General features: G+C 46.8%; 1 pseudogene; it reads right to left on the reverse strand.

Annotated features, from left to right (window-relative positions):
• Positions 1 to 9909: 9909 nt before the first annotated feature.
• LOC102863306 lies at positions 9910 to 10744 on the reverse strand (annotated as a pseudogene).
• Positions 10745 to 10945: the final 201 nt, after the last annotated feature.

Consider the following 10945-nt stretch of genomic DNA (forward strand, 5'->3'; position numbering starts at 1 on the left):
CTTTATACAGATGAGATATCCCAGACCTCAGAAAGGTACAGAGTTTGCCTTCTTTTCAGGAAGGAAGACCTGAGAAGCTCAACCAAAACTCTTCTCTGGGCATTTTCCATGAATTCCCAATCTGATCACATGCTTTGCAAGAGCTGAGCCTGGTCTTCTGCCTCTTGGCACTAAAACCAACTCCCCAAACCACTTGAAATTCCAGGCATGCAGTTACGCTGCTGTATTCTGTCAAGTCAGAACCAACTCCCAGCTGAGCCTCCAGCAGGTTTTCAGAAGCAGTGAATCACACAGTCGATTGTCCATCCTTCTCCCACGGAGCAACTGGTAGATTTGAACCACGTGCCTTTGTATTGGCAGTGCAACTCTTTACCATTAAGCCACCAGAGCTCCCCAGGTGTTCAATAAATGCCTGAGTACTTGTCTGCCCTAGACTCCCTAGGCCCGCTGTAGAACCCCCAATTACCCTCTCCTCCTTGGGATCCTCTATATTACCCTCCACCTACTCGTCCCTGAGTTTCCACCTCCCTTCCCCACAGCCACCTGCAGTCCCCACCTTCAGGTCAGAAACTGCCTGTGCTCACTTCCAGCTCCTGCTCTGCGCCCACAGAGGCTGCCCTGGGAGGTTCATGACCACGTTCTGTTGGCTGCACTCTCCCCCTCACTCCCAGTTCCTCTTATCCCTGGTGACTTTCCAAAGCTGGGGCCAGCTCTGCCCAGGTGAGGTGAATCGTCCTGTCCACAGGCAGCATGGACAGAAGAAATGGCTTGAGATACATGCTCCATGAGACAAGGCCAGGCCTGACACCTCGCGAGGTCATTCCAGAGAAAGGACCTCGCCAAGGACCCACATGGGTGAATGAATGAGAGAAGGCTTGAGCGCAACAGCTCCTTGCTGAGAAACGAGGTGATCAAAATAGAGGGAGGAGTTATATTCTAATGGGACCGAGGAGGGCCATGAAGTTAAGCCAACAAAGGACTATATTACGTTTTGTGACAGATGTTGTTAAGGGGAAGATCCTTAGCAAGACGCACTGACACAGTGACTGTGGTCTGGAGCGTATCAGACATGGAAGGATGGCACAGGATAGCACAAGGTTCAGGTCTATGATGTGTGTGTATATGTGTAAGATAAATACATATATGAGATAAATATATATGTATTTGTTGTTGTTGTTGTTATCTGCCATTGAGTCACTTGCGTCTCATAGCAACCATACACACAGTAGCTCTGAAGCCTGCCCTGTCCTGAGCCAAGCTCACTGTCTCCAACACACCTACTCCCATTACCCCAATCACTGTGTCGATTCATACTATCCAGGGTCTTTCTCCCCTGCTCTGTGCTTCCAGGCTTCAAAGCATAATATCCTTCTCCAAGGGCTGGCTACATGCCCAATCTGTGAGACAGATCCTCAAAATCCTCACCTCCAAGGAACAACTAGGTTTCATCCTCTCTAGGACAGATCTGTTTGTTCTCTTGGAACAAACAGATGGTATGTTCAAGACTCTTCTCCAGCACCACAACTTAAAGGCATATAATCTTCTATCATCTTTATTCATTTCCCAGCTCCCTGATGCAGAGCAAGTAATTACAAAGACTATGGCCTGGAGCAGGCGCACTTTAGTGCTCTTTATCACTTTGGAGAGGTCCCTGACAGCAGATTTCCCCAATGCAATTTGTCTTTTGATTTCCTGACTGCTAGTACAGAGGGTGTTGATTGTGGAGTCAAGCAAGCTGAAACTGTTAACAACCTCAGTCTCTTCTCCATCTGTCACTATGCTGCCAGTGGTGAGAATCTTTTGTTTTCTTAAAGTTGCACTTCAATCCATATTGAAGGCTGCAGTCCTTGACTTTCTGCAGCAAGTGCTTCAGGACCTCCTCAGTTTCAGCAAGTAAAGTTGTATTATTTGCATAATGCAGATTGTTGATGATTCTTCCTCCAATCCTGATGCCACATTCTTCTTCATAAAGTCCAGTCTCCCAAATGGTCTGTTCTACATACAGACTGAAAAACGTATGGAGACAGAATATATCCCTGACACACTCCTTTTCTGATTTTGAACCATGCAGTGTTTCCTTGCTCTGTTCTGACGACTGCTTCCTGGTTCAAGTATAGGCTTTGCATGACACAATTAAGGGTTCTGGGATTCCTATTCTTACCAAAGTTAGCCACAATTTGTAGATCCACACAGTCAAATGCAAATTGCATAATCAACAGAACACAGACACTCCTCTGGTACTCTTTGCTTTCAGCCAAGATCCATCTGACACTGGAGATAATGTCTCTGGTGCCATGACCTCTTCTAAAAACTGCTTTTCTTTCTGGTAGTTCTCTGTCATGGTACTGTTCCAGTCATTTTGAGATCAGCTTCAGCATGATTTTGCTTATAAGTGATATTGTCTAGTGATTTTCACACTCTATTGGGTCACCTTTTTTTTTTATAATAAATATGGATCTCTTCCAGTCATCGGCCAGGTGGTTGTCCTCCAGACAACTGGAGGAGACTCTGGGTGACCTCAAAGCAGACAGCAGGTGAGCACTTAATTGTGGTGCCACCAGAACCTCTTTTTACAGAATACAGAATATCTTGTAATATAATGCAGATCATATGGCAATACGGAATATGATGTAGCATTAAAATAGAATCTATGGTATATTGTGTACACTGATCTATTAGGGAGCTCTGGTGGCCTAATGGGTGGAGGGCAACGCTGTCAACTCCAAGGCAGGCGGTACAAATCCACCAGCTGCTCTGAGGGAGAAAGAACAGTTCCTTCCCATGTGATTTACAGCCTCTGAAAACCCTCTGGAGGGTCAGCTATGGGCTGGTTTCGACTCACAGGCACACAATAACAATATTTTTTGTTTGATACAACATATTCTAGGGAGGTCCTGTGGCGTAATCCATAAAGAATTGCACTGCTATCCCAAAGGCTGAGCTTCTCTGGTGGTTTGAATCCACCAACAGCTCCAGAAAAGAAAGATAAACACACTCCTATCATGCAGCTTACAGTCACCAGAACTCCACTGGTTGGTGAGCTATGCCTCAGACCCGACTTGATGGCAATGGCAGATAGTATGTCACAATATTTTACATAATATCTATGAAACCAAAGAGCTCCACTTGTTTTATTCATTCCTTCTATCTCCATAGGGATGGGAACTCTGGTGAACTAATGGGTAAGGTGTTGTGCTGCCAACCCAAAGTCAGGTGGTTCAAACTCACCTGCTGCTCCACATGAGAAAGCTAGGAAATTGCCTCCAGTGCATTTTACAGCCTCTGAAAAGCTGCAGGAGGACCAGTTATGAATTGGTTCTAACCCAACAGCACATGCCAGTGTTTACGTGGATATATTTACAGCTCTCATCTACTAAACCTTCGGCTTCTATTTTAGACCAGACGTCTGAGCAACAGGATTCACTCAAAAGTGGAAGACCCGGCCTGAACCCCAGGAAGGGTGAAGAAGATATAATTGAGAGAGGGCTCCCACAGACACAGGCTGGGAGTGTGCATGTGCGAGGTGGGGTGAAGGTTCATTAAAAGTGTAGCTTTGTGCATATTAACTCAAAGAATGAATATGGAAGCAGAGGGCCAGGTTCTGACCCCAGTGTTGTCACTGACTGTAATCTTGAGTCACACCACCTCCTAGGCCTTAATTGCCTCATCTGTAAATTGAGATGGTTGAGCTAGAAGGTCACTGAGGTCTGGTGGCAGCTTTGACCTTCAAGGGAACTGACATCATGTCTCTGTGCTTGTAGCGGGGAGAATGTAGAGGGGAAAGTGCAGAAGGCTGAGTAGTGATTCTGCAGGGGACCCTCCTCTGCCTGGCTGCTCCCCAGGGCGCCAGGGCTTTGCTGATATCACAGGACCAGAGGGTCTGGAGGGGATTTGCATGCTAGGCCTCAGAATGTCAAGTCATGCAAACGTCAACAATTAGCACAAATGACTTGACTGGGATTCAGGCTTCTTCCTGAGCCATGGGGGAGGGAGGGGTCAGCTGGGGCTGCTGGGAAGATGGAAGAGGTGTGGGGCCCAGCACTGCCCCTCTTCCCCAGCCCCACTTCCAGGTACTTCAGCCCATTCCCTCACTCCTGGTCAGACACCTCAGCTGGGTGCCCTACAGACACCCCAGCCCACCCCCCGACTCAACTCATCAGTGTCACCCCACTCTCCCATCATGGGTTGGGTGACAAGTTCACCTAAGTCAGGCCTATAAGTCTGGGTTCACTAACCCATTGTCCCCTACCCTGTCACCTCCCAGGGCAGCAGCCTAGTACAGCACAGTACACCTTCTCCTGACACTCAAAGCCATGCCACGCCAGTCCTAAAGGCTCCAATCTCTACTGCCCTTGAGATATCTCAGTAAGCACAATGGTGTCTTCTCACTGTGGCTGCCTGGCCCAGGATTTGCAGATCTCATGCCTACACACACACACACACACACACACACACACACACTCATCCAAGGTCCCAAGGTCCCAAGCACTCTGTCACACAAAACCATGCACTGAAGCACATAGAAAACTCTCACCTGAGGCTAATGTGTCATTGAGGGGATAGGGGAGAGGTGCTTTACTCTTATTGTTGTTGTTGCTGCTGCTGTTGTTGTTACGTGCCATCAAGTCACTTGCGACTCATAGCAACCTATGTGTACAACTGCTCTAAACCCTACTCTATCCTTAATAGTCTCTGACATACCTATTCCCAATAAATACCCCAGTCACTGAACCAATCCATCTCATCCGGGGTCTTCCTCTTTTGTGCTCCCTCCACCCTCCCAAGCATGAAGCCCTTCTCCAAGAACTGGTCTATGTTTGCAACATGTCCAAAGCATGTCAGACAAAGCTTCAGAATCCTTGCCTCCAAGGAGCAGCCTGGTTTCAATCTCTCTAGGAAAAACCTATTTGTTCTCCTAGCAGTCCATGGTATATTCAATACTCTTCTGCAGCACCACAGCTCAAAGGCATCAATTCTCCTTCTATTATTCCTAGTCATTGTCCAGCTTTCTGATGCATAGCAAGTGATTGCAAAGACCATGCCCTAGATCAGGTGCACCTTAGTCTCCAGACTGACATCATTGCTCTTCAGTACACTGGAGAGGTCCCTAACAGCAAATTTTCCCAATGTAATTCGTCTTTTGATTTCTTGGCTACTGATACCAAGAGTGTTGATTATGGAGTGAAGCAAACTGAAGTTGTTAACAATCTCAGTCTCTTCACTGTCTATCATGATGCTGCCAATCAGCCCAATGGTAAGAATCTTTGTTTTCTTGATGTTGGGCTTCAATCCGTACTGAAGGCTGCAATCCTTGATCTTCTGCAGCAAATGTATCAGGTCCTCCTCAGTTTCATCATTTGCATAACACAGATTGTTGATGAATCTTCCTCCAATCCTGATGCCACATTCCTCCTCATAAAGCCCAGCCTCCTGGATAATCTGTTCCACATATACCTGGTTCATTAAATCCTTACCGCATTCGCTCCCTTTGAGCTGTGGTGCTGGAGAAGAGTATAGAACATTAAAACAAACAGGTCTGTCATGGAGAGAGTGAAACCAGAGTGCTCCTTGGAATCAAGGATGAAGCTCCATCTCACGTATTTTAGGCATGTTTCATGAGGGACTACTCCTTGGAGAAGGACATCATGCTTGGAAGGGTGGAGGGTTAGTGTGAGAGAAGAAAATCCTTGAAGAGATGGATTGACACAGTAACTGTGACAGTGGGATCAGGTGTGTCAGGTATGTTGAAATTGGTTCAGGATAGGGCAAGGTTCAGAGCCATTGTTCATACGGTCACTATGAGTCATACATAGTCAAGTCGATGGCACATAACAACAACATTACAGAAGGGAAGACAAGAGGTCTAAGTCCCACAGACACACACAGCCGCCCATGAGCAGCAGGCCGAGAGCCCCACCTGGATCTGATTCCTGCCCCTGTGATTCCCACACACCTACACCACTCAGCACGCCGCTGTTACAGATGGTGGTCAGGGGTCGGCCTCATTCCGCCATTACCTCTCCTAGTGTTCCTCTTCACCCAGAGCCTCATTTCCTCCTCCAGAGAATGGGAATCATGAAATCTCTCCCCTTCAGCATGAGTGTTGAGCCAGATGGTCACAAAGAACCCTCCCAAGTCAGATGTTCCTGGAGTCCTCTAACACTAAGCTTGAACCCCACTCTGCCCAAGGTGTACACATTTACCGCAGGAACCTGACTAGGCTTCCTTATCAGGTGGAGGGGGCAAAGGAGGTCATGCCGGACACTGCCCTTCCTTCCATTGGCCCCTGAGTGCAACCCCCATCCGTGCTGACTTACAGCTTTGCCCGCTGCTGACATCAGCACCCATCTGTTTGTGGTGGGAAGAGAGGCCTCCTAGGGAAACAGGTTTGCTAAACCTCAGCCAGGAAGGACCTCCCTGCGGGGCTGTTGGGGCAGGTCTGGTAAATACCCTTGGCAGGAGGGTGTCGCCTTTGGAAGCAAGAGCGGGTGATCAGAAAGCAATTGCCTCCCCCAGGAACCCCTTCACCCTCCCCAGCCACTCCATACAATGATCAGATTTCTATCCCCAGCCTTGGACCTTCCAGCTGCTTCCCTGAGCTCCTCAGCCCATCATCCCATTAAGCATCTCTCCTCTGCATCCCTTTGTCTGCACTACCATACCCATCACTGCTATACTCATTCCCAGATGACTGTCCCCAACCACCAAGACCCAGTTATCCCTCACATTCCTCCTCCATCTTCATTCTCACCCCTTCCATGAGCCACCCTCCCACCTCACCCGAACCCCAAAAGTCTCCCTTCTGTCTCATTGCTTTATGGAGAGAAATCTGTGGCTCAAATTGTGCCCAGGCCACAGATCTGGAACCAAATAGCCCCAAGATGCAAGACCACTCCATCTTCCACTCAAACACGTTCCTTCCAACAGGACCTATTCATGTGGCCACTTGCGAATACCCAGAAGATGCAGACACTTCTCTGACTTAATTACCATCTGTCCCCAGGGTGGGCTGAGAGTGTCCCACCTGCATGCAGCACCATCCCCATGCCCTCTGAGCAAGCGCTAAGCAACAGGCCTGGCTTGTTCAAACACAAGCTTTGCCAGGTGCTGAAGAACAATTAAAAGTGATCATGGTGGATCAGCCTCCCTGATAAATCTTAACTGTCTTAAGCTCAGATAAGCTGAGAGAGAAATCTACTTCCAAGGTTCTCATTCCTGACAGCAGATGGGCTGGATTTCCCCTTGCAGAGCCAGCTGGGGTCAGCAGAGTTCGCACCCCAGCAGCGGAAGAGCCTGCCTTTCACATCCATCCAGTGGAGCTGCAATTTAATTAGAAATTCTTCCAGAGAATCTTAATTAGCATTCATTCGTCTGTGGTCTAGTAGAAAATACATTTCAACATCTTCAGTCTGAGTTACAGTAAAAAAAAAAAAGATCGTGTTGGACTTTCTGATTCAGCACTTAACTGTGGGACCTCAGTTTCCACATCTGTAAAATGGGAACAAGAACATCAATCCCTTGGGGTTATTGGGTCAAGGGTCCTGAAGAACTGCTGAGTGCCTTTTATCAGGTCAAGCTTGACCATAAGATTTCATCAAATCTGAATCATCAGTCTGGTCCAGCCCTCATCATTTTCAGAGTTCTTTTTGAATGGGTCACTTCCAAAGTGGAAATTAACTTTTATTATCTACACAGCCATTAAAACACAGTGAGTTCCAATGATTTCTTTTTGCAAAACCTATTACTTATTTTTATACAGACATACCTCCTTTTATTGCACTTTGCTTTATTGCACTTCACAGATGTTGTGCTTTTTACGACTCGAAGGTCTGTGGCAATTCTGTGGCGAGCAAGTCTATATTGAAGCTACTTTTCCAACTGCTTGTGCTCACTCTGTGTCTCGGTGTCACATGTTGGTCATTTTATGCACGTTCCAGAGTTTTTCACCTTAAGCGTTCCACCTTACCCTACAACACATCAACCTTCTCCATCAAGTTTCTAAGGCTGTAAATTTTAATGAGAGGAGACTGTGCATCTTTTCTCCAAGCAGTTGTCAGTAGAGTCAAATCGCTTGAGACTCACGGCCTTGGGATTAGCACTCTAACATACCATAGAGTATTCCACTAAAGCTCCTTTAATACAGTGTATAGCATAAAAGTAAACATCATTTACATGCGCTGGGAAGCCGAAATATTCCTGGGGCTCCGCTCGCTGCCGCATTTATTATTACAGTGCTCTGGAATCGGACCTGCAATGCCTCTGAGGTATATGTCTGCACTCAGCTGCTCTCTCCAGCCTTAATGTTTCTATCTTTATGAAATACTTGAGATATGAAATACCTTCTCCTCAATGTGTGAGTCTTGCCTCCCACGGTGATGGCCACTGTGGTTAATGAAGATGCCTCCCTCCCTCATCACCACCAGGCAGAGATCCCAGTTTTGTAACAATGGTTCTTAAAGTGTGGTCCCCACACTCGCAGCATCGGCAGCACATGGGAGCTTGTTAGAAATGCACATTCTGGCCCTTCCCCTAAACCTTCTGAATGAGAAACTGTAGGTGCACAGAAATTGGTATTTTTACAAGCTCCTCAGAGGCTCCTAATGCATGCACTTCAGGTTAGGAACCTCTGTATTAAAGAGCAGAATGCTCAACCAGATGTGCATGGACAGCAGAGTGGTGAAGGCATGTGGAGAAGGAAGCCACTTTGCAAAGCAAAGAGAGAAGAGTGGGCACCTGTGACATAGCCCCAAACATCAGACCCTACCCTCCAGACCCAGTCCAAAGCCATTTCCCTAGTGGGGCAATAACTAGAGTGCCTGGGTTCTGGATGCCTAGGCCTTGACTGAATGAGTCAACCTACCACTCTGTCCAATCTTCCCTGCCCCTCCCCAAGTGTCTGATGCTATGCCAATCTTCAGGGCAACAGTGAAGGGCAATGGAAGACACAAACCTGTGGGGCTGAGGAGCATCAGTTCCCAAGTCTTAACCCATGTGCCAGGCATTGTGCTAGGCTTTTTGTGAACATTTACAGGGCTTAATGAGATTAATGAGATGCTCACCCCTGAAATAGACAGTAACCCAGGGCAGTGAAGTGTGAGCACAAGAAGAGGGTAAGTGGCCAAATAGGCCAGGATTCAGAAAGAACCATGACTGAGAGCAGGGAAGCTTCTCAAAAAAGTCCCTCACTGAGTCAGAGGCTGGGAGGAGGTAGAAGCTGCAACAGTATTGTGCTTGTATTCTCTCCCTGGCTTTAACTCTAATTCTCTTTGCCTCTGCTTTTCTGTCTCTCTTTCTATTCTTACTTCTTCCCATAAATAGCAGAAAAACAAACAACAAAACATTTGCTGTAAAGTTGACTCCAGCTCCCGGAAACTCTGTGTGTGCGTGTGTGTATGTAGATCACTAGACTTTTCCTCTGAGGCACCTCTGGGTGGACTCCAACCTGCAACCTTTTAGTTAGTAGCGAAGCATGTTAACTAACCATTTGCACCACCCAGGGACTCCTCCACAAATAGGTTACTTTGTAAACTAACAACTTCTCTTTATGTCAGATTATGATCCTGTCATTACTCTCCTATTGGACTTTGCCATGAAAGCATGAGAAATTTATGACACCTAGACACCATTATTAGACATCCTGATCAAGATTCTTTTAAACAATCCTAATGAATAGGGGGAAACATAGAGTAGAATACCAGATTCTCATGGAATCCAGACTTTATGGAGCCATGGAATCTGAGTGAACCCCAATTATTGCCTTGGTATCATCTTTAAAAAAAACACTTGAAGTTGTTTATTTTCAATGTTACTCCAGGTTTATCCATATCTTACACCACCTAGTAATGTGTTCATTTCTCTCTTCTGAATAAGAACAATGACAATTACCCATTCTAAATTGGAATTGACTTCTTAAGGCTTCTTTTCCCCCCCATCAGTTTTAAGTGAATCTTGGTCTTCATCATCCTTATAACGTACACTGGGTGTGACCTGCTCTCTTCTCCTGGTCCCTTCCTTCAGGTAGTACTGCAGAAGATTAAGCCACAGGTCCTCAATGATGATCTCAGCAATCCTATTACACCCTGAGCAGTAGTGGCCAGAGAACCAGTTGAAAAAGTTAAGGCAAGGATCATGATGTCTGTGACTGTGAGCCTCATGTTCGTAATCCCAAAGCCACTGGATTGGAGTGGAATGAGAGGCTGTATATCCAGTGATGTTGATATTGTACTCCTTAATGATGACTTTATTCTGAAAGTAGGAGTTGTGCCCAAAGAAAAGCATGATTTTGCAGCACTTTTTGGGATGGATAATCTTCTCCACCTCCAAGCTGATCATGTAACTAAGCATATCTTCATCTTCCTCATTGATCAAGGTTGACATCTGGGCATGATTCATGATAGCTTTGACCCAGAAGCAGGGGATGCCCTGGATGATGGTACTTCTGGGTTCCCGTGTAGTTTGAAGCTAACTCCCAGATTGCATCTCAGGTGAGTGTAGGCCTTGGCGGCCCTGGAGTTAACAGGCTCCAATTCTAACTGAAGCTCCTCCAGAGCCTTCAGGGCCTGTTCGGTGCTGCTGCGTCTAGGCCTGGCCTGTTCACACTTCTCCTGACCCTCTACCTCATTCCCTTGAATTTTTTTCCGCAGTAGGACCGCCTTAGCATCACTAATACTCTCCACCACAGCTTCCTATTTCCCTCTGCTTCCATAATCCCCATCTGTTCATCAGGCCCTGCCCTGCTAGCCATGGTCGAAGGCAGTAGCCAAAGGACTGGAAATGAAAAGCTCGCCTTGGTATCATCTTTAAACCTTAAGCCAACTATACCTTAAAGTCTTCTTAAACCAAACAAACAAAAAATGAAAATGGGGAGCTCTAGTGGCCTAGTCCATAGGGAGCTGTGCTGCTGGCCCAAAGGCAGTGCCTCTCTGACGGTTCAAATCCACCTGCT

Source organism: Elephantulus edwardii, unplaced genomic scaffold, assembly GCF_000299155.1.
Source record: "Elephantulus edwardii isolate Elephantulus edwardi_28Jun2011 unplaced genomic scaffold, EleEdw1.0 scaffold00017, whole genome shotgun sequence".
Classification (NCBI taxonomy): Eukaryota; Metazoa; Chordata; class Mammalia; order Macroscelidea; family Macroscelididae; genus Elephantulus; species Elephantulus edwardii.